This window comes from Triticum urartu, chromosome 3A, assembly GCF_056163025.1.
Source record: "Triticum urartu cultivar PI428250 chromosome 3A, HENAU_Tu73, whole genome shotgun sequence".
Taxonomy (NCBI): domain Eukaryota; kingdom Viridiplantae; phylum Streptophyta; class Magnoliopsida; order Poales; family Poaceae; genus Triticum; species Triticum urartu.
The window spans coordinates 722,226,974-722,251,966 of NC_141875.1; the positions used below are offsets into that span (position 1 = coordinate 722,226,974).

General features: G+C 45.1%; 1 pseudogene; it reads right to left on the minus strand.

Annotated features, from left to right (window-relative positions):
- Positions 1–85: 85 nt before the first annotated feature.
- Positions 86–21,953, minus strand: LOC147982178 (uncharacterized; annotated as a pseudogene).
- Positions 21,954–24,993: the final 3,040 nt, after the last annotated feature.

Genomic DNA, 24,993 nt, shown 5'->3' on the forward strand with positions numbered 1-24,993 from the left:
GGCAATGACAAACAACTGTGAACACTCCTGATATTCAGATTGATGCTATTTTTACACTTCGGGAGTACATATGAAAAACACATCTCTACTGTTGTTCAGACATAGTTGAAACTGTAGCATAATCATATTTCACATCTACAGTGTTGCTATCTTTGGAACCGCGTTCTCTCCAACTGATCTTCCACATCTAGAGTAAGCTTACCCTTCATAACAGACGAAAAATATTACTGACATGGATACATAGATGCAAGGCCTATTCAATGTAGTGATGTTATCAAAACTACATACACATGATGAATGAAAACATTGATTTTTGGAAGGGAACTATTAGTTTGAACAGAATCAGTTCATGGAAAAATAGGAAACAAGTTAACTGCAGATGTCTTATTCTGATATCATTCTAGTAATCAAAGTGAAGAAAGATCAATCTCATAAAGAGGAAAACATCACAATTTTGGTCGCATATTAGCATCAATGGAATGGGAATCCATGATATTGTGGCATCAATTTTGGTGTATTTGTATTGCTCAAAGCAGAACAAGCAATACTAACATCAGATTTAAAGTGGTTCAATCGAACAAACGGATCGGAGATCTCGCGCACATCCCCAGCCACCACAGTCCGTCGGCGGCCTCCAGGAGGCTGGATCTCGGGGATGGCTATGTCCGGGGTGGAGGGAGATGGCTGGAGGCGGCAGGTGGTGCTCGGAGGGTGGTATGAGAGCAGAGGGCGCGGTCATGGCCACGGCGTCGTCACGCGCATCCATGCACCGGCACAGGGTGAGACGTCCCTCGTCGGTCCTGGCTGCGGCGCTGGCCAAGGCGCCTCCTCCTTCTCACACTCATACTCGCTCATGCAGCCGGCGGCGGCCGGTGGCATCGGTGCGGCTGCCCATAACTGCAGTGGTGAGCGCTGCCAGGAGTGTGTGTGCAACCACGGAGATCCCAATGCCGCACGTCTCAGCACTTTCTCGTACGTGGCCGCGGAGGTCACAACGAGAAACTGCGACGCCGACGATCTGGATGCGGCCTTCGAGACAGATGTGAAGCCAGCGCCGGCATGCGACTACGCCGGTGCTGCCGACAACGGCACAACTATGGTGAAGGATGGGTCAGCCTTGAGTGAGGTGTCCATGGAACAATGCACGGGCATCTATGATCGCGGTACCAGAGGCGACCACGGACGAGGCAGATTTGGACGATACTGCTTTGTTGTCGTGCGCCAATATGTCGGTGCCGGTGTCTCGTTATGCGAGAGAGTTGAAGATGATGGTGCCAGTGTTCGAAGAGACGACGACACGCACAACATCGCCGGCAATGGATGCATGGGTAGTCATGGCGGCGGGGGTGGCGGCCCTCGATAACCGCGATAAGGAGATCAGGTGGCACAACAGTGCATATTCAAGTGCGTCGGCATATTTGCAGGCATAGTGGCGGTGGTCGTGTGTGGCACTCGATGCCGGCTCAAAAAGGATATTCGTCCGGTGCGAGGGTGGCGGCCAACGCACAAGGATGCTCGAGGCGCGAGCAACGGAGTCCTACGCTGGTGAGCAAGGGGCGCAGTGGTGGTTCCCCGTCAACTTCTAGCTCCGGAGCAGAAGATCCGACGGTATGAAGCATGCTGCAGTGTGACTGGCGCCGGTGTGGAGTAGCAGCGGCCAGTTCTGCATCGAGACATGGGCGTCCACCCGACGGGCGTGAAGGTGGGCGTGGAGTACCGACGAAGGCGACTATATAATGATCTATCATCAAGATGCTGATTGGAACACCGCTTCATGTCCGGGGTGAAAACTCTTGTCCTGACCATTATTGGTCAGGCTCAGCAACGACGAGTGTATACTTTCTTGAAGGCGTTGCTACGGAAGAAATCGACTTAGTCGTAGGTGTTAATTTCATATCTTGTGATGGTTCGGCTATGATTGCCTTCATTTTGTACTCTCCTGAATAATTAATAAAAATGGTTGTATGCATCGCATTGATGCAGAAGCCGGGGGTTTTAACCTCCTTTTTGAAAAAAATCAAACTATATAACTCTACAAAAATAGACTCAAGCGATGCACTGAGTAAGCTGATGCACACCTGTCAGGTTCAATTGTCCTCCTTGCCAGCATCAGAGTCAAGAAAACAGGTACCATCGCAGCACATAGATGTTTAAGAGTATGTCCACTAACAATCTCATGTGTCCACCTATATATAGGTTTGTCCGCAGCCTCTTCTACTTTGGCAAGAAGGTAAAATCCTCAAATCAATTTGAAAAATCAGAACAAAAGTATCCAGACAATATAACTTTGCGCTTAGCAAACCCTCGTGAGAAATTGTACTTAGACAAAATGATTCGGCAATGTCCTATTCTTTAAACTGTGCTTAAATAAATGCTGCTGCATAACTCATTCTTGTAGAAGTTTCATCAACAAACGAAAAGGAGAAGTTCAGATACATTTATATTAATTGGACTGTTGACTGCTTGATAAATTTCTAGATAACAGCAGAAATGACTGGGGAAACAGAATCATCTTGGCACCGGTCAATGGTATTGAGAGAATAAAAACTTAAGAAGGGGAACAGTAGAACTTCTAGTGAGTTTTCTATGAATTTCAAGGTAACTATGGTTTATAACCAAGCATCATGAGTACAAACTGCCAAAAGAAAAAGGTATCACCAGTTTTTATGCTGTGAGAAAACCGACAATGAAATAACCCAGTACATTAATGCGAATCACATGTTAGACATGTAACGTGTTGGGTGTTTGGTTCGGTATTGTTAGAGTCATGTAAGTCGAAGATTGAGTTTGTTAGGAGTCCTCTCTTATCTCTCTATCTCTCTATCTCATGTAACCTCCCATGTAATCCTCTCTATGGTTAGCCAGAGGCTGCCGCACCTTGTACCGAACTCATCCAATCAATATATACATTGCGGGTCTCCCTGTATGGAGATTGAGACGCTTCATCATTATTTGACATGGTATACAGAGCAGGCCTCTTCCATCTCATCTACTCCCTCCGTTCCAAAATAGATGACTCAATTTTGTACTAACTTTGTATAAAATTGAGTCATCTATTTTGGAACGGAGGGAGTAGCATATCATCTTCAACCTCCCACCCACCCACCGCATCCCTGTTCATCTTCCACCTCTTCACCACCGCCATCCATCATGTCTACCTCCACTGCCCAAATCTCCTCCGGCCTGAACTATAACACCTCCGAGCCGCTCACACGGACGAACTATGTTCTCTAGAGAGCACAAGCGCGATCCCAGATACTGGGCGCTGGCTTGTATGGCTATATTGATCAAACCATCCAGGAGCCTCAAAAAACAATCACAACCGAAGACAAAGAGGGCAAGGACCAGGTCACCCCCAACCCTGCACACGCCCCCTGGCTCGTCCAGGACCAGCAAATTGTCGCCTATCTCCTCCGCAATCTTTCCAAGGAGGTCCTCGTTCAGGTTGCCTCCCTTGAAACCTCCCATGCGGTCTGGACTGCCCTTGCATCTATGTTTGCGGCTGTCTTGTTGTCGCGTGCGAACAATCTTCGCGCTGCTCTCACCAATGCCCAGAAGGGCTCGTTGTCGGCCTCGGCATACTTCGGCCATATGCGCTCCCTCTCCGATGAACTTGCGGCGGCGGGCAGACCTATCGGGGAGGGGGAGCTCATCTCCTTCATCATCGCAGGCCTTGACATGGACTGCCAACCGATCATCTCAGCACTGGACGTTCGCGTTGAACCCATCACCGTTGACGCCCTCTTCTCCTTGGTGGCCAACTTCGACAAGAGGGTCGAGATGTTCCATGGGAACAGTGCCGGGGGCTTCAAATCCTCGGCCAACCTCGCCTCCAAGGGGCGCAGTGGCGGCAAGGGCTCCTTCCGCAACCAGAAGGGCGGTGGCTGTTGGGGAACGTAGTAATTTCAAAAAAATTCCTACGCACATGCAAGATCATGGTGATGCATAGCAACGAGAGGGGAGAGTGTTGTCTACGTACCCTCGTACCGAAGCGGAAGCGTTGATGCAACGTAGAGGAAGTAGTCGTACGTCTTCCCGGTCCAACCGATCCAAGCACCGTTACTCCGGCACCTCCGAGTTCTTGGCACACGTTCAGCTCGATGATGCACCCCGGGCTCCGATCCAGAAAAGCTTCGGGGAGGAGTTCCGTCAGCACGACGGTGTGGTGACGATCTTGATGTTCAACCGTCGCAGGGCTTCGCCTAAGCACCGCTACAATATGACCGAGGTGGAATATGGTGGAGGGGGGCACCGCACACGGCTAAGGAACGATCATGAAGATCAACTTGTGTGTCTATGGGGTGCCCCCTGCCCCCGTATATAAAGGAGTGGAGGAGGGGAGGGCCGGCCCTCTCTATGGTGCGCCCTAGGGGAGTCCTACTCCCACCGGGAGTAGGATTCCCTTTTTCCTAGTCCAACTAGGAGTCCTTCCATGTAGTAGGAGTAGGAGACAAGGGAGGGGAAGAGGGAAGAGAATGAAGGAGGGGGCGCCGCCCCTCCCCCTAGTCCAATTCGGACTAGTCAATGGGGGGCGCGCGGCCTGCCTCTTCCTCTCCCCTAAAGCCCAATAAGCCCATATACTTCTTCCCCCGTATTCCCGTAACTCCCCGGTACTCCAAAAAATACCTGAACCACTCGGAACCTTTCCGATGTCCGAATATAGTCGTCCAATATATCGATCTTTATGTCTCAACTATTTTGAGACTCCTAGTCATGTCCCCGATCTCATCCGGGACTCCGAACTCCTTCGGTACATCAAAACTCATAAACTCATAATATAACTGTCATCGAAACCTTAAGCGTGCGGACCCTACGGGTTCGAGAACAATGTAGACATGACCGAGACATGTCTCCGGTCAATAACCAATAGCGGAACCTAGATGCTCATATTGGTCCTACATATTCTACGAAGATCTTTATCGGTCAGACCGCATAACAACATACGTTGTTCCCTTTGTCATCGGTATGTTACTTGCCCGAGATTTGATCGTCGGTATCTCAATACCTAGTTCAATCTCGTTACCGGCAAGTCTCTTTACTCGTTCCGTAATACATCATCTCGCAACTAACTCATTAGTTTCCATGCTTGCAAGGCTTATGTGATGTGCATTACCGAGAGGGCCCAGAGATACCTCTCCGACAATCGGAGTGACAAATCCTAATCTCGAAACACGCCAACCCAACAAGTACCTTCGGAGACACCTGTAGAGCACCTTTATAATCACCCAGTTACGTTGTGACGTTTGGTAGCACACAAAATGTTCCTCCGGTAAACGGGAGTTGCATAATCTCATAGTCATAGGAACATGTATAAGTTATGAAGAAAGCAATAGCAACAAACTAAACGATCAAGTGCTAAGCTAATGGAATGGGTCAAGTCAATCACATCATTCTCCTAATGATGTTATCCCGTTAAACAAATGACAACTCATGTCTATGGCTAGGAAACATAACCATCTTCGATTAACGAGCTAGTCAAGTAGAGGCATACTAGTGACACTTTGTTTGTCTATGTATTCACACATGTATTATGTTTCTGGTTAATACAATTGTAGCATGAATAATAAACATTTATCATGAAATAAGGAAATAAATAATAACTTTATTATTGCCTCTAGGGCATATCTCCTTCAGTCTCCCACTTGCACTAGAGTCAATAATCTAGTTCACATCGCCATGTGATTTAACATCAATAGTTCACATCACCATGTGATTAACACCCATAGTTCACATCGTCATGTGACCAACACTCAAAGGGTTTACTAGATTCAATAATCTAGCTAGTTCACATCGCTATGTGATTAACGCCCAAAGAATACTAGGGTGTGATCATGTTTTCCTTGTGAGAGAAGTTTAGTCAACGGGTCTGCCACATACAGATTCGTAAGTATTTTGCAAATTTCTATGCCAACAATGCTCTGCACTAAGCTACTCTAGCTAATTGCTCCCACTTTCAATATGTATCCAGATTGAGACTTTGAGTCATCTAGATCAGTGTCAAAACTTGCATCGACGTAACCCTTTACGACGAACCTTTTGTCACCTCCATAATCGAGAAACATATCCTTATTCCACTAAGGATAATTTTGACAAATGTCCAGTGATCTACTCCTAGATCATTATTGTACTCCCTTGCCAAACTCAGGGCAGGGTATACAATAGGTCTGGTACACAGCATGGCATACTTTATAGAACCTATGGCTGAGGCACAGGGAATGACTTTCATTCTCTCTCTATCTTCTGCCGTGGTCGGGCTTTGAGTCTTACTCAATTTCACACCTTGCAACACAGGCAAGAACTCTTTCTTTGACTATTCCATTTTGAACTACTTTAAAATCTTGTCAACGTATGTACTCATTTCCTCTAGGGCATATTTAGTTAACACCTTTAGGATCGACAAAACCTTCTAGTTGCATCGTATACAACTCTTCTTTAGTAAATCCATTAAGGAATCCAGTTTTGTTTATCCATTTGCCAGATTTCATAAAATGCGGCAATTGCTAACATGATTCGGACAGACTTAAGCATAGATACGAGTGAGAAAATCTTATCGTAGTCAATACCTTGAACTTGTCGAAAACCGTTTGCGACAATTCCAGATTTGTAGATAGTAACACTATATCAGCGTCCGTCTTCCTCTTGAAGATCCTTTTATTTTCTATGGCTTGCCGATCATCGGGCAAATCCATCAAAGTCCATACTTTGTTCTCATACATGGATCATATCTCAGATTTCATGGCCTCAAACCATTTCGCGGAATCTGGGCTCATCATCGCTTCCTCATAGTTCGCAAGTTCGTCATGGTCTAGTAACATGACTTCCAGAACAGGATTACCGTACCACTCTGTTGCGGATCTCACTCTGGTTTACCTACGAGATTCGGTAGTAACTTGATCTGAAGTTACATGATCATCATCATTAGCTTCCTCACTAATTGGTGTAGTAGTCACAGGAACAGATTTCTGTGATGAACTACTTTCCAATAAGGGAGCAGGTACAGTTACCTCATCAAGTTCTACTTTCCTCCCACTCACTTCTTTCGAGAGAAACTCCTTCTCTAGAAAAACTCCGAATTTAGCAACAAAAGTCTTGCCTTCGGATTTGTGATAGAAGGTGTACCCAACAGTCTCCTATGGGTATCCTATGAAGACATATTTCTCCGATTTGGGTTTGAGCTTATTAGGATGAAACTTTTTCATATAAGCATCACAACCCCAAACTTTAAGAAATGACAACTTTGGTTTCTTGCCAGACCACAGTTCAGATTGTGTCGTCTCAACGGACTTAGATGGTGCCCTATTTAACGTGAATGCAGCTGTCTCTAATGCATAACCCCAAAACGATAGTGGTAGATCGGTAAGAGACATCATAGATCGCGCCATATCTAATAAAGTACGGTTATGAAGTTCGGACACACCATTATGCTGTGGTGTTCCAGGTGGCGTGAGTACTGAAACTATTTCACATTGTTTTTAACTGAAGGCCAAACTCGTAACTCAAATATTTTACTTCTGCGATCATATTGTAGAAACTTTCATTTTTGTTACGATGATTCTCCACTTCACTCTGAAATTCTTTGAATTTTTCAACTGTTTCAGACTTGTGTTTCATTAAGTAGATATACCCATATCTGCTCAAATCATCTGTGAAGATCAGAAAATAATGATACCTGCCATCAGCCTTAATATTCATTGGACCACATACATCAGTATGTATGATTTCCAACAAATCTGTTGCTCGCTCCATTGTTCCGGAGAACGGAGTCTTAGTCATCTTGCCCATGAGGCATGGTTCGCAAGCATCAACTGATTCATAATCAAGTGATTCCAAAAGCCCATCAGCATGGAGTTTCTTCATGTGCTTTACACCAATATGACCTAAACAGCAGTGCCACAAATAAGTTGCACTATCATTATTAACTTTGCATCTTTTGGCTTCAATATCATGAATATGTGTATCACTACGATCGAGATCCAACGAACCATTTTCATTGGGTGTGTAACCATATAAGGTTTTATTCATGTAAACAGAACAACAATTTATTCTCTTACTTAAATGAATAACCGTATTGCAATAAACATGATCAAATCATATTTATGCTCAATGCAAACACCAAATAACACTTATTTAGGTTCAACACTAATCCCGAAAGTATAGGGAGTGTGCGATGATGATCATATCAATCTTGGAACCACTTCCAACACACATCGTCACTTCACCCTTAACTAGTCTCTATTCATTCTGCAACTCCCGTTTCGAGTTACTACTCTTAGCAACTGAACTAGTATCAAATACTAAGGGGTTGCTATAAACACTAGTAAAGTACACATCAATAACATGTATATCAAATATACTTATGTTCACTTTGCCATCCTTCTTATCCGCCAATCACTTGGGGTAGTTCCGCTTCTAGTGACCAGTCCCTTTGAAGTAGAAGCACTTAGTCTCAGGCTTAGGACCAGACTTGGGCTTCTTCACTTGAGCAGCAAATTGCTTGCTGTTTTTCTTGAAGTTCCTCTTTTTCCCTTTGCCCTTTTCTTAAAACTAGTGATCTTGTCAACCATCAACACTTGATGCTCTTTCTTGATTTCTACCTTCATCAATTTCATCATCATGAAAACCTCGGGATTCATTTTCGTCATCCCTTGCATACTATAGTTCATCACGAAGTTCTACTAACTTGGTGATGGTGACTAGAGAATTTTGTCAATCACTATCTTATCTGGAAGATTAACTCCCACTCGATTCAAGCGATTGTAGTACCCAGACAATCTGAGCACATGCTCACTAGTTGAGCGATTCTCCTCCATCTTTTAGCTATAGAACTTGTTGGAGACTTCATATCTCTCAACTCGGGTATTTGCTTGAAATATTAACTTCAACTCCTGGAACATCTCATATGGTACATGACGTTCAAAACGTCTTTTGAAGTCCCGATTCTAAGCCGTTAAGCATGGTGCACTAAACTATCAAGTAGTCATCATATTTAGCTAGCCAAACGTTCATAACGTCTGCATCTGCTCCTGCAATAGGTCTGTCACCTAGCGGTGCATCAAGGACATAATTCCTCTGTGCAGCAATGAGGATAAACCTCAGATCATGGATTCAATCCGCATCATTGCTACTAACATCTTTCAACACAATTTCCTCTAGGAACATATCAAAATAAACATAGGGAAGCAACAACGCGAGCTATTGATCTACAACATGATTTGCAAAATATTACCAGGACTAAGTTCATGATAAATTTAAGTTCAATTAATCATATTACTTAAGAACTCCCACTTAGATAGACATCCCTCTAATCCTCTAAGTGATCACGTGATCCAAATCAACTAAACCATAACCGATCATCACGTGAAATGGAGTAGCTTTCAATGGTGAACATCATTATGTTGATCATATCTACTATATTATTCACGCTCGACCTTTCGGTCTCAGTGTTCCGAGGACATATCTGCATATGCTAGGCTCGTCAAGTTCAACCTGAGTATTCTGCGTGTGCAAAACTAACTTGCACCCGTTGTAGATGGACGTAGAGCTTATCACACCCGATCATCACGTGGTGTCTGGGCACGACGAACTTTGGCAACGGTGCATACTCAGGGAGAACATTTTTATCTTGAAATTTAGTGAGAGATCATCTTATAAAGCTACCGTCGAACTAAGCAAAATAAGATGTATAAAAGATAAACATCACATGCAATCAAAATATGTGACATGATATGGCCATCATCATCTTGTGCCTTTGATCTCCATCTCCAAAGTACTCTCATGATCTCTATCGTCACCGGCATGACACCATGATCTCCATCATCTTGATCTATATCAATGTGTCATCATATGGTCGTCTCGCCAACTATTGCTCTTGCAACTATTGCTATCGCATAGTGATAAAGTAAAGCAATTATTTGGCGCTTGCATCTTATGCAATAAAGAGACAACCGTAAAGCTTTTGCCAATTGTCGATAACTTCAACAAAACATGATCATCTCATACAACAACTTATATCTCATCATGTCTTGACCATATCACATCACAACATGCCCTGCAAAAACAAGTTAGACGTCCTCTACTTTGTTGTTGCAAGTTTTACGTGGCTGCTATGGGCTTAGCAAGAACCAATCTTGCCTACGCATCAAAACCACAACGATAGTTTGTCAAGTTGGTGCTGTTTTAACCTTCGCAAGGACCGGGCGTAGCCACACTCGGCTCAACTAAAGTTGGAGAAACTGACACCCGCCAGCCACCTGTGTGCAAAGCACGGCGGTAGAACCAGTCTCGCGTAAGCGTACGCGTAATGTCGGTCCGGGCCGCTTCATCCAACAATACCGTCGAACCAAAGTATGACATGCTGGTAAGCAGTATGACTTATATCGCCCACAACTCAATTGTGTTCTACTCGTGCATATAACATCAAACCATAAAACCTAGGCTCGGATGCCACTGTTGGGGAACGTAGTAATTTCAAAAAAACTCCTACGCACACGCAAGATCATGGTGATGCATAGCAACGAGAGGGGAGCGTGTTGTCTACGTACCCTCGTAGACCGAAGCGGAAGCGTTGACGCAACGTAGAGGAAGTAGTCATACGTCTTCCCGGTCCAACCGATCCAAGCACCGTTACTCCGGCACCTCCGAGTTCTTGGCACACGTTCAGCTCGATGATGCACCCCGGGCTCCGATCCAGCAAAGCTTCGGGGAGGAGTTCCGTCAGCACGACGGCGTGGTGATGATCTTGATGTTCAACCGTCGCAGGGCTTCGCCTAAGCACCGCTACAATATGACCGAGGTGGAATATGGTGGAGGGGGGCACCGCGCACGGCTAAGGAACGATCACGAAGATCAACTTGTGTGTCTATGGGGTGCCCCCTGCCCCCGTATATAAAGGAGTGGAGGAGGGGAGGGCCGGCCCTCTCTATGGCGCGCCCTAGGGGAGTCCTACTCCCACTGGGAGTAGGATTCCCCTTTTCCTAGTCCAACTAGGAGTCCTTCCATGTAGTAGGAGTAGGAGACAAGGGAGGGGAAGAGGGAAGAGAAGGAAGGAGGGGGCGCCGCCCCTCCCCCTAGTCCAATTCGGACTAGTCAATGGGGGGCGCGCGGCCTGCCTCTTCCTCTCCCCTAAAGCCCAATAAGGCCCATATACTTCTTCCCCCGTATTCCCGTAACTCCCCGGTACTCCAAAAAATACCCGAACAACTCGGAACCTTTCCGATGTCCAAATATAGTCGTCCAATATATCGATCTTTACGTCTTGACCATTTCGAGACTCCTCGTCATGTCCCCGATCTCATCCGGGACTCCGAACTCCTTCGGTACATCAAAACTCATAAACTCATAATATAACTATCATCGAAACCTTAAGCGTGTGGACCCTATGGGTTCGAGAACAATGTAGAAATGACCGAGACATGTCTCCGGTCAATAACCAATAGCGGAACCTGGATGCTCATATTGGCTCCTACATATTCTACAAAGATCTTTATCGGTCAGACCGCATAACAACATACGTTGTTCCCTTTGTCATCGGTATGTTACTTGCCCGAGATTTGATCGTCGGTATCTCAATACCTAGTTCAATCTCGTTACCGGCAAGTCTCTTTACTCGTTCCGTAATACATCATCTCGCAGCTAACTCATTAGTTGCAATGCTTCCAAGGCTTATGTGATGTGCATTACCGAGAGGGCCCAGAGATACCTCTCTGACAATCAGAGTGACAAATCCTAATCTCGAAATACGCCAACCCAACAAGTACCTTCGGAGACACCTGTAGAGCACCTTTATAATCACCCAGTTACGTTGTGACGTTTGGTAGCACACAAAGTGTTCCTCCGGTAAACGGGAGTTGCATAATCTCATAGTCATAGGAACATGTATAAGTTATGAAGAAAGCAATAGCAACAAACTAAACGATCAAGTGCTAAGCTAATGGAATGGGTCAAGTCAATCACATCATTCTCCTAATGATGTTATCCCGTTAATCAAATGACAACTCATGTCTATGGCTAGGAAACATAACCATCTTCGATTAACGAGCTAGTCAAGTAGAGGCATACTAGTGACACTTTGTTTGTCTATGTATTCACACATGTATTATGTTTCCGGTTAATACAATTGTAGCATGAATAATAAACATTTATCATGAAATAAGGAAATAAATAATAACTTTATTATTGCCTCTAGGGCATATTTCTTTCAGTGGCGTCTCGCGTGGTGGCTACGGTGCTAGCAGCGGTGGTGGCGACTACAACCCTGGCGGCGGATCTGGTGGCTCTGCCGCTGGAAACGGTGCCGGGAACGGTGGCGGCTATCATGGCGGATACCCTGGTGGTGCCGGTGGCTACTACCACGGGGATGGTGACAGCGTCCATTACCAGCAGCATCCTGGCAGCAACAACAACAGGCGGCCTCCTCCTAATAGAGGGAGAAACTTCCAGGGCTATGAAGGTTATGAGGGTAAATGTCAAATATGCAAAAAAAATCTAATCATCTTGCTCAAGATTGTGCTTGGCATTACGCCGATAACAACTCTCAGCCTAAGAAAGTTGCAGCTGCCGCCGATGCCTCGTATGGTATCGATACCAATTGGTACATGGACACAAGGGTAACAAACCACATCATGGGAGAACTGGAGAAATTAACCATGCATGAGAAGTATCGCGGCAATGATCAAGTTTACACCGCTGCAAACAGTGCAGGTATGGAAATTAGTCATGTTGGGAAATCACTTATCAGAACCCCACACAAAAATCTTGAGCTAAACGGAATCCTGCATGTTCCTAATGCTTCCAAAACTTTGCTATTTGTTCATAGAATTGCTCTTGACAACAATGTTTTTCTAGAATTTCACCCATTCTTCTTTTTTATCAAGGATCATGTCACGAAGAGGGTTCTCCATAGGGGTGTCTGCGTGCAAGGACTCTATGCTTTGCTTCCTCTGTATTGTCAGTTCAATAAACAAGTGTATGGTGCCATCAAGTTCTCTGTTGAAAGGTGGCATAGTCGTTTAGGTCATCCTTCTTTTGCCACTGTTCATCAAATACTTAGTAGAAATAAACTCCCAGTTGTTGGTGAGAGAGATTCCGAAACTATTTGTGATTCATGTCAACGAGCAAAAAGTCATCAATTGCCCTATCCTGTCTCAACCAGCGTGTCAACCAAATCTTTGCAACTGATTTTTTCTGATGTATGGGGTCCAGCACCCACAACTGTTGGTACACATTCCTATTATGTTAGTTTTATTGATGACTATAGCAAATATACATGGATATATCTCCTTAAGAAACGTGATGATGTGTTTCAAGTCTTTCACAACTTTCAAGAACTTCTTGAATGAAAGTTTGATAGCAAAATTATCGTTGTGCAGTCTGACTGGGGTGGTGAGTACGAGAAACTCAACTCCTTCTTCCAAAAGATTCGAATCTCTCATCACGTTTCATGCCCTCATGCTCACCAGCAAAATGGCTCTGCCGAGCGCCAGCACAGACACATGAAGTAGGTCTAGCCATCCTAGCCTCAGCTTCCATGCCATTAAAATTCTGGGATGAAGCTTTTCTTACCGCCGTTCACCTCATTACTATGTGGCCTAGTCGAGTTATTTCCAATGAAACTCCAACTGAACGACTTTTGCATGTCACACCTGATTACACCACTCTTCGAGTCTTTGGTTGTGCATGTTGGCCAAACCTTCGACCCTACAACACTCGTAAGCTTATGTATCACTCTAAAAGTGTGTGTTCCTTGGTTATACTACACAACACAAGGGTGTTAAATGTCTTGATGTGTCCATCGGTCGTGTTTACATATGTCGTGATGTCGTTTTTGACGAAACACAATTTCCTTTCGCTAAACTTCATCTCCCAACGCTGGTGCCCTTCTTAGAAAGGAAATCCTCCTTCTTCCCTCACACCTTACCGGAGTTGATCGTGTGGGCAATGATTCTAGTGATGAATCAACTTTGACTAATTATCCTAACATACCCTTTGAGTTTTCTGATACAGGGCGACACAACAGTGCAAATTCTGTTACAAATGATGGTTATTTTATTCCAAATAATGCACCCCGGGCTTTTCCAGCTGATCCAACCGGATCCTCCTCGGGATCTGTGTGTCAGACTATGCCCGATCTGCCTGAATCAGCGACGGGATCCGCGCCTCCTCTTCAGCGCCCCTCCGACCCCGCCACGCGGTCGACCACGCCCGAGCTAGTCCCCTCCGGTGCGACCCGCCAATCGCCCGCGGGAGACATCTTGACCGAGCGCTACGCACCCACCCCGCTGGTTTATTCCAGGTGGGCCCCATCCTCCACTATGCCACATGCAGCTGGGCCAGGTGGGCCTGGTGCGCAACCTGAGCCTGCCCCGGTCAGGCGCCCTTGATCTTCTATATGTCCCGGGCTGTCATCATCATCATCTCCAGCCGCAGACGATCCGGTGTCTGCCTCATGACCAGTCGGGTCCCCTGCATCGGGATCGCTGGATCCTTCTGTTCAGGAGGTGGCTGCCTCCCCTGGATCGTCTGTGTCTATGCCGGCGCCCCCTTCACCACCCCGTACACGCCTTCGGGATGGGACAATTCAACCGGTTCACTACACAACTAAATTTGGTTTAGCCGTGTCACCTGTTTTTGCAGAAGAGCCACGCACTGTCTCCGCTGCACTTGCTGATCCGAAGTGGGCTAGAGCCATGCATGAGGAGTTTCATGCTCTTCAGAAAAACCACATGTGGCATCTCGTTCCCTCATGTCCAGGTATAAATGTCATTGATTGTAAGTGGGTTTTTCGTATCAAAAGATGGTCAGATGGTACTATAGATCGCTACAAAGCTAGACTGGTTGCCAGAGGTTTCAAACAGAGGTATGGGCTTGATTATGAGGATACTTTCAGTCTTGTTGTTAAAGTTGCTACTATTCGTCTTGTTCTATCCATTGTTGTGTCACGAGGTTGGAATCTTCGCCAGCTAGATGTACAGAATGTGTTCCTTCATGGTGTTTTGGAAGAGGAAGTCTACATGAAGCAGCCTCCTGGTTTTGCAAACCCAGACAAACCAACTCATATCTGCAGGCTTGACAAATCACTTTATGGTTTGAAATAGGCTCCCCGAGCATGGTATTCTCGCTTGAGTTCCAAGTTGCAAACACTTGGTTTCGTTTCCTCTAAATCTGACACCTCCTTGTTTATTTACAATAAGTGCAACACAGTCATCTTTGTGCTCATTTATGTTGATGATATTATTGTCGCAAGTTCATCTGGTGAGGTAGTTACAGCTCTGCTCAAAGACTTGAACTCTGAGTTTGCTCTGAAAGATATTGGAGATTTGCACCATTTTCTTGGCATTGAGGTCAAACGCAACAAGGAAGGTGGTCTTCATCTTTCTCAAGAAAAATATGCAACCAATCTTGTGAGCAAGGCAGGGCTCCAAGGTTGTAAACCATCCACCACTCCATTATCTAGTTCTGAGAAATTGTCACTTGTGGAGGGTACACCTTTGAGTCATGAGGATGGCACAAAATACAGGAGCTTGGTAGGTGCACTTCAGTACTTGACACTTACTAGGCCTGACATCTCCTTCGCAGTAAATAAAGTGTGTCAGTTTCTTCATGCACCCACTTCTAGTCATTGGACTGCTGCTAAACGTATACTGAGATATGTCAAGCATACTCGAAGTGTTGCTCTCACCTTCACTAAGTCATCCTCTACTCTAGTCAGTGCATTCTCTGATTCTGATTGGGCGTGTTGCTTGGATGATAGAAGATCAACAGGTGGTTTTGCAGTGTTTTATGGACCTAATCTAATCTCATGGTGTGCAAAGAAGTAGGCAACAGTATCACGATCAAGTACTGAGGCAGAGTATAAGGCATTGGCAAATGCAACAGCAGAAATTATATGGTTTAAGTCTATCCTCAATGAACTTGGCATATATCATACACAAACTCCATGTCTTTGGTGTGATAATTTGGGTGCTACATATCTCTCTGCAAATCCTGTCTTTCATGCTCGTACCAAGAACATTGACATTGACTATCATTTTTTCAGAGAAAGAGTTGCTAGGAAAGAATTGGAAGTATGGTTTGTACCATCCAGAGACCAAGTTGCCGATGGCTTTACAAAGGCTTTGTCTACAGGACCATTTGAAGAATTCAAACGTAATCTAAACTTGCAGAGTTCAGATTAAGGGGGAGTGTTAGACATGTAACGTGTTGGGTGTTGGGTTCGGTATTGTTAGAGTCATGTACGTAGAAGATTGAGTTTGTTCGGAGTCCTCTCTTATCTCTCTATCTCTCTATCTCATGTAACCTCCCATGTAATCCTCTCTATGGTTAGCCAGAGGCTGCCGCACCCTGTACCGAACTCAGCCAATCAATATATACATCGCGGGTCTCCCTGTATGGAGATTGAGACGCTTCATCATTATTTGACATCACATATAGCTATATACACAAATAATGGAACTGCATACACCCTGGTGACATTGAGCGAGAATAACACTAACCTGCTGCCCGCAACCAGTATCTTGAATGTGTACACATTGGTGGAATAACTATAGCCATCATAGGTATTACAATGCATGGAACGAACTAGATTACCACATATGGCCGAAGGTCATCAAAGAAACTACACAACAGAGTAGACAGTTAAGTTCAAGGAAGCAAATATTCCTGACAGAAAGACAGATAAACAATTGAAGGATCTTGCCTCCAGTAGAGGATGCTCAGTGCACCAGCAATAACAAGTGGTGCAAGGGACTTTGTTCCTGCCCTATCATCAACCCTTTCAATGATGAAAATGGCACGATAGACGTGAAAGCAATCGTCATCTAGACAAACAAGCCCATATGTCAGCACTCGAAATATTTAAAATCAAGAAAAAAGGAGCAATTTCTAGGGTCTGGGGACTATACGTTGTGTACATGTCATGGCACCAAGCTAGGGGCTATACATTAGAGGAGATGATGATGTAAATATCATGATGCTGAATGTTAGATCTACAACACAGAAGATCTAGGAAAGACTCACATGCAAAGGTGGCATCGTTTGGGTAGAGATGGTAGTAGGATGAACCAACACCGACAGAAGTGACACCAGCAAAGAAGAGTGTCCAACTCCAGAGCTCCCCCTGTGAGCTGCCAGTGGGATAAACATCAGTGAGCCTCAAATCTCAATTTGAGTCAGAACAGGAACCACAATTGGTAAGAGCATCGAGTCTGCACCATAGCCTGAAGTAGTTTTTGTAGTGGCACAGGATGAGCCCCGCGAGCCTGACAAATAGGAAGGGGGTGTTTGAGAGCACGTTCAATGTATTATGGATCCCTGCAAAACAAAACAAAATAAAACAGTAACTATCAGTACTAAAACTATTTCCTTGCTCTTGCTCTGTACCATTGTTCATTAGTATCATTATCAATGTATTCATCATGACCAAGCAGTCCCAGCAGCAGCCAATTTAGTTGATATAGTCAAAGCAAAGCATATATTGCTGACCAATCAGAAGGATTTTCGTTGGTGTACTAAGCAAAAAGTGATTTAGCTGAAGCTACGCTTCACTCACTCCCCAAACTCCCCTCTTCTCAGCTCAATCGTGTTTGCTGTACCGGCTAAATCACGAAACTGAGTGACTAAAAAACAGCAGGATTCGTGGGCAGTGCACAGCTAAGATAACCAAAGCAACAGATAGTGCTGGCAATCAGAAGCACTCCCTCTGTAGTAAACAGTGGCGAGGTCTGGTGATCGTGCTGGAGCCTATTCGCTACCGCATCGGTGTTAACATCACCGAAGGTATCACTAGATTTAGTTTGAATGATATGTGTGGTGGGTAATGTTTCACTCAGTCCCAACCTGCGTGTTGGATGGGGCGAGACAAGACGGTAATGACCACATGTTTCCTAATAGATACACACACCATTTTTATCAAATAAATAAATATATCTTAGCATCAGCGGAATGGCAATGACGGCAATGGAAGAGGTGTCGTGTTGTGTATGCATCCTGTTGTTTGCGCAGAGAAAGCAAACAGTGCTCCTAGAGCACATGTTGCCCGTAGAAGAACAAAAAAATGGAGCGCTTCAACATCTCGCTGCTATCGGTTGCTGAAAAACAAACAACTGCGATTGAGCAGAGGAAGCGCACATCACTCTCACTTAATGGCTGCCTTTGGCATTCTTTGCAGTACAGCTCTCACCATCTCCAGTATCATTTCACAAATTCTTTGCTCGTTATATTGGTTGACTCTAATACCTCGGTAACAAAAAGGGTGTGGAGTACCAACTGTTTCACCAACCCAACAAAGGACCTCCATATATGCATTGTGTCATAGTGTGGCGGTCAAAAAACTTCTGCGTGCATATATATAGTGTCGATTCCCCTGTTACCAAAGAGTTCCACGGATGACGGATCATCATATTGCCATGATTATTCGCATTACTATGGCATGGTGGATCGTCATGCTTATGGTGTTTCGTGGAATTGCATTTTGTACTCGCTAGAATCGCCCCTTCACCTCTGTCTAAAAGGAAACACATAGAACTCTTAAATCTGAATACAGAGCTCCCAATCCATGGCAATATTTGCATGATAAAATAGTCCAAGTGGCCCACAGCTCCCATTGAAACCATGGTTATGTATCTGTATCTCAAATCGATGACGCATTAATCCCTCTAGTGCAGCAATTTCTCTGTGATTTTGTTCAGTTGTATTTTGCTCCAGAACTCTGATAGCTATTGTTGTGTTAGCTGTAGGAGTCACCCTTTCTTAGCTTTTGTTTATTTTTCTGTAGATGGATGCTAGACCTTGCTCGTTTACCGTTGAGATAGCTGAACCCCGCCGTTTTTGGATCATATTAAACAATACGAAAAGATTATATCGCGTACATTATTGTTTGTTTATTTTTGGCGGTGGTATATATTCTTATTGATAGATGTCACTGATTTGCAACTAGGCACATACAACACCAGACCTGCGAAGCGACCATGCATGCGCGTCATCCGCATTGCTCCTAGTTGTGCCTCTGCTGTTGTTGTGCTTGGTTGTGCCACCACCGCTGGTTATTGCGGCTGCTTGCTTTTGTCAGTTGATGCTGCCGTCAAGCTTGGCTACCTCTGCTTCTCCTCGTGCTTCTGCTACTGCTTCCTGCTCTGGTGCCTTTTCCACTACTGCATATTGTTGTGTCGATCATCGTGGACTGCACTTGCATGGTTGCACCTAATGAACTGGACAATACAAGGAGTAACTTGTGAAAGCTGATAACAACCATGGTACATGTTCTGGCCCTGCAAACTGCCAAAAGCTCGTCTAAACAATATCTGATGAAGGCCACGACCATTAATCTTCCTAGAAAACAAAATTGGAGTCTTGGGAAAACAAAATGCATGGCCCCATGCCATCATTATATAATGGATGCTTAGGCCCTTGAGGCCTTTGCCTTTCCCATTCTCCTCATACGATTAGACTTCCTTATATAAAATTGGAGTCTTTCTAATCTTACAAACTAGCAGGGTAACCCGCGCGTTTGCGCGGCTAGATGTTCTATTTCTTTTTGTATCTATATTGTCATTGAGATGTTGGTAGCTGGTAGGACGTAAAATCACATAAAAGTTATCATCGACAAAGTGTGGAACCTCATTTGTGATTGTTCTAATTATGTTATCTTAGCATGAGGGAATATTAGTGTACTCACTGAATTTTCTACTGTATAAATAAAGTTTTTGATAACTTACTTGGTATGTGACAACTGAAAAACAAACATTGTGCTGTACACATGGCATGCTAATCTATATAGTGCTTGGTACGTTTTTTAACTATTCCTTGTCATCTTCTAATCAATTGTTTTCTGTATTCTATCTGCACTTTTTAAAACATCTCAACCAACATTAAAATCTAACATTAGTGTCTAGTACAAGTGTAACATCATCATTGTTGTTGTTTTGTTCAATATCATGTCTGGACATGCTTCCACACATGATAATATAATAGTTTTGGTATGCGTATTTCCTTCCTTGTCCTTCCATTTGTTGGACCCACAACTAACCGATATTGGATATGAATATACAAATTCTTAGTTTTTCCTCTTCCACTACACATCTTTTGGTGTTCGTCTTCCATCAACATTTTTTTTGGTAATTACATATGAACAATAGATGATTCATACATAAATCTTTCTTGTCTTTGTCCACCGAACTATATTAATTGTTCAATTGCACTTGTGTTTTTGGGTCTGCTTGTCTTTCTTGTCTTTCTTGTCTTTGTACTCTGCTTCTATGTTGGATCTGGAAACAATGGCTTGCTTCCTTGCACTCCAAGATATCAAATTGGGTCCAAAAAATACTGCAAAACCACCAGTTGAGCGTCTGTCATCTAGACATCCTACCCAGTCTGAGTTAGAGAAAGCACTAATAAGTGTAGAGGATGACTTGCTGAAATTTAGGCCAATGCTCAATGTGTTCTTCACATATCTTACTGTGTGTTTTGCAGCAGTCAAGTGGACTGTAGTAGGTGCATGCAGGAACTGACATACTTTGTTAACAGCAAATAAAATGTCTGGTCTGGTAAGTGTTAAATACTACATTGCACCTACTAGGCTTCTGTATTTTGTACTGTTTTCTGAATCTAAGAGCTCTCCTTCAGCAAGAGATAATTTTTCTGTGCTAGATAAAGGAGTGGGTGCAGGCTTTTAACTTTGCAAACCAGCCTTTTTTACTAAGTCTGTTGCATACTTTTCTTGAGAGAGGTGAAGACCATCTTTGTGTTGCTTGACATCAATACCAAGAAAATAGTGTAGATCTCCTAGATCCTTGAGAGCAAATTATGCACTTAAATCCTTCAACAGTGCTGTTATTGCTTCATCAGATGAGCTTGTTACAATTATATCATCAACATATATGAGAAAAATATGGATATACTTGACTTGTTATAGATAAATAACGAAGTGTCATACTTTGAAGGAACAAAACCAAGTACTTGCATCTTTTTACTGAGGCGGGAATACCATGCTCTTGGGTCCTGTTTCAGTCCATACAGGGCCTTGTCAAGTTTCCACACATGAAGTGGTGCTCGTGCATTTACCAACCCAGGAGGTTGTTTCATGTAAACCTCTTCTTCCAGAACACCATGGAGGAACGCGTTCTGAACATCTAGCTATCGTAGACTCCATCCCTTGGACACATCAATGGACAACACAAGACAGATGGTAGCAGCTTTAACAACTGGACTAAACGTGTCCTCATAGTCAATACAATACCTTTGTTTAAAGCCCTTTGCAACAAGTCTAGCTTTGTAACGGTCAATGGTTCCATCAGCTTTCCTTTTTATCCTGAAGACCCACTTATAGTCAATAAGATTTTTACCTTGTCGTGGGGGAACCAGGGGCCATGTTTTGTTTTTCTGAAGTGTCATGATTTCATCATGCATTGCCTTTCTCCAACTTGCATCACCAAGAGCCTCTTCGAGAGTGTTGGGTTCTCTTGGTTCACCTGTCTAACATACCAGACCATATTTTGTAATATGTTTATAATCAATAGGTTTAATTACCCCTTGATGTAGTCGTGTGCACGCGGAGTAGTAGCAGGAGCCACTACAGAGAGCTCCGGTGCAGAGGATCTCAAGTCTGGATCGTGTTGATCCTCCCCCGATCCCGAGGAGAATCCATGAGCAGCTCCAGAACCCGCGGCGTCGGCAATAGATGTTGTGGTTGGATCTCCTGCAGTCGCCAGCTGTGGTGCAAGGGATGAATCGGCCACAGAAGATCTAGGCTGGGGCACGTCATCATTGCCCCATGATTGCCTGGGCCCCGCGTCGACAGGATCTATCCCCGCGCCCGTCTGACGAATCGCGATCCGCCGCTTGTACACCCACGGTTGGGCCTCAAGCCGTGTGTGGCCCGGACCATCGCCGGCCTGCCACCTGTTGGGCGGTGATTGGCATGCACGAGGGGAGGCGTCGTGGACCGCCAAGGTCTGCCGCATGGCTGGCGCGGGTGACTCCGCGCGCCCACCTGCAGCTGTCGCATCCGCACACCCGCCTGCGCCTATCAGGGCTATCACGGCAGACTCACTGTTGGGCGCTGATGAAGCAGATCGGCTGCGCAGCAATAGCTCCTGACCCGATCCCGAGGAGGATTTGCTCCCTAGGCCAGGGCACATGAAATATGGATTTGCCTCTCCGTTTTCTTCACCATTTGCTATGATTTTTTCACTGTTGTTTTCTGCATCATCACAAGGCTCGCGAAGGCTATTAACAGGGTTAGTCAACATATGATCATCACAATTAGTAATGCCCCCGTGATCATAACCAGAGAGATGAGATGGTAGAAGCAAGATTTCCTTGCGGAGTAGAGCACCAGTGTTAGGATGTAGATCCGTGAAGGGGGACTTGGTCTCATCCAAGACAACATCGCGTGAGATGTACACCCGACCAGTGCAGATGTCAAGACACTTGAAATCTTTGTGTTGGGCACTATAGCCGAGCAAAGCACATTGTTTGGATCTAAACATGAGCTTGTGACTGTTGTAAGGACGAAGATTTGGCCAACAAGCATAGCCAAAGACACGGAGAGATGTGTAGTCTGGTTTGACAGGGAGGAGACGTTCCATAGGTGTTTCATTCTTGATGACATGGCTAGGTAACATATTGATGATGTGGACGGCTGTAAGGAAAGCCTCATCCCAAAATTTGAGGGGCATGTAGGCCCCTTCTAGAAGAGCCAAACCGACCTCAACTATATGCCTATGCTTGCGTTCGTCCAACCCATTTTGTTGGTGAGCGTGTGGGCATGATACATGGCGAGATATGCCTATGTTTTGGAAGAAGGAATTGAGTTTCTCGTATCCCCCCCCCCCAATCGGATTGGACAGATATAATCTTGCTATCAAACTTTCTTTCAACAAGTGCTTGAAAGTTTTGAAAAACTTGAAACACATCTGACATTTTCTTAAGAATATAGATCCATGAAAATTTGCTATAGTCATCGATGAAACTCACATAGTATGTGTGTCTGTCAACAAAGGAGGGAGCAGGGCCCCACACATCAGAAAAGATCAATTGCAAAGGCTTAGTGGAGACACTAGTAGATATGGGATATGGTAATTGATGACTTTTAGCACACTGACATGAATCACAAATAGTTTCAATATTTCGCTCACCAACAAACGGGAGATTATTTTTCCTAAGTAACTTTCCAACCAAAGAAAAAGGGGCATGTCCTAAACGATTGTGCCATCGTGTGGACGAAAGCTTGATAGTACCACAAGCTTGTTTATTGAATCTTCTGAACTCCGGAATCAATGGGTAGAGCCCTCGAACACATCTACCTCGATAGAGAATTTTCTTCATTGCCTGATCCTTGATCAAAACGAAATAAGGATGAAACTCGAGAAAAACGTGATTGTCAATGGAAATTCTATGAACGGAAAGAAGATTTTTGTGAGCACTAGGGACATGCAAGATTCTTTTGAGATGTATTTTTTGACTAGGGGTATTAAAATTGAATGACCAATGTGACTTATACCATACCTTCATCACTGGTCGTGTGGATTTGATCCTTGTCACGATATTTATCCTTCATGGTGACCTTCTCGAGCTCGTTGGTGATGTGGTTGGTGGCGCCGCTGTCGACGTACCAGTTCGTGTCAATCCCATAGGAGTCGTCGGCCGCCGCAACAACCTTTTCTTCATCTTGCGAGGAGTCACCATCATCTTTCTCGTAGCGGTACCAATAGTCCTTCGCCGTATGACCAGGCTTTCTACAAATTTGGCAGCGAGGTAAGTCCGGATGGGATTTGTTGGAGCCGCCGCCACGTCGCCCTTTTGAGCTGCCGGAGCGTCCGCCGCTGCGAGAGTTGTTGGAGTAGCCACCACCGCCGGATCCGAACCTCCCCTTGCCACGGGAAGAGGCACGACGAGAGCCATCACCGCTGCGGCCGCTGGAGGCAGAGTTGGCCGATGACTTGAAGCCGCCACCGGAGCCGTGGTACTACCCCATGCGCTGATCAAAGTTACTAAGCATGGCAAAGAGCTCGTCAAGGGTTACCGGAGTGACGCGGGCGTCCAAAGCAGAGACGAGAGGTTGGTAGTCTTGGTCCAGCCCGTGGATGATGTAGGACATGAGCTCGTCGTCCTGGATGGGTTTTCCCGCCGCGGCGAGTTCATCGGCAAGGCCCCTCATGGCGGCGAAGTAGGAGGCCACCGATTGATTTCCCTTTTGCGCGTTAATCAGCGTTGTGCGGATGTTGTTGACGCTGCTGAGTGACTGCGACGAGAAAATGCTCGCCAGTGCCACCCAGAGTTCTCGCGCCGTGGTGATCGTGGTCACCGTGACAAGCACCTCCTTGGAGAGGTTTTGGAGCAGGTATCCAAGGACCTGCTGGTCCTCCCTCACCAAGGTCGGATGGAGAGGATTCGGCCCGGAGGTTTCCTTCCCGGCGGCATCCTTGGTGACAAGGGTTTTGGTCGGTTCGGTTCCCGTGCCGTCGACGTAGTGGAAGACGCCGGCGCCCCGCAGCTACGGCGTGATCTGTGTCCGCCACAGAACATAGTTGGTGCGGGAGAGTTTCTCCTGGACTCCACCGCTGAGCGTTGGCTGGAAGGAGGCGGAGGAAGACATGGCTGCGCACTTTGGTGGAGATGGACTAGCTAGGGTTTAATGGAAGAAGATAGCTCTGTATACCATGTGCAACTTGCGGTAAACGTCTTGCCTTTCCTGGCCGACGTGTTGCGTGTTAAATAGCTGGGTTGCGAGCCCGGATACGCGTACAAGTTGTTGGGATACATCTTGGAGAGAAAGAATACTAGGGATAAGAGGAGATAAAGATTACAAAGTATCCTAGCTAGCTAACTACTCCATGGTTGATGATCCTCCTTGTTGTACACGCAACAATATCATGTTTGAAAAGCAGAACTAGCAATACTACCATCAGATTTAAAGTGGTTCAATCAAACTATAACTCTACAAATATGGACTCAAGCGATGCATTGAGTAAGCTGATGCACACCTGTCAGGTTCAATTG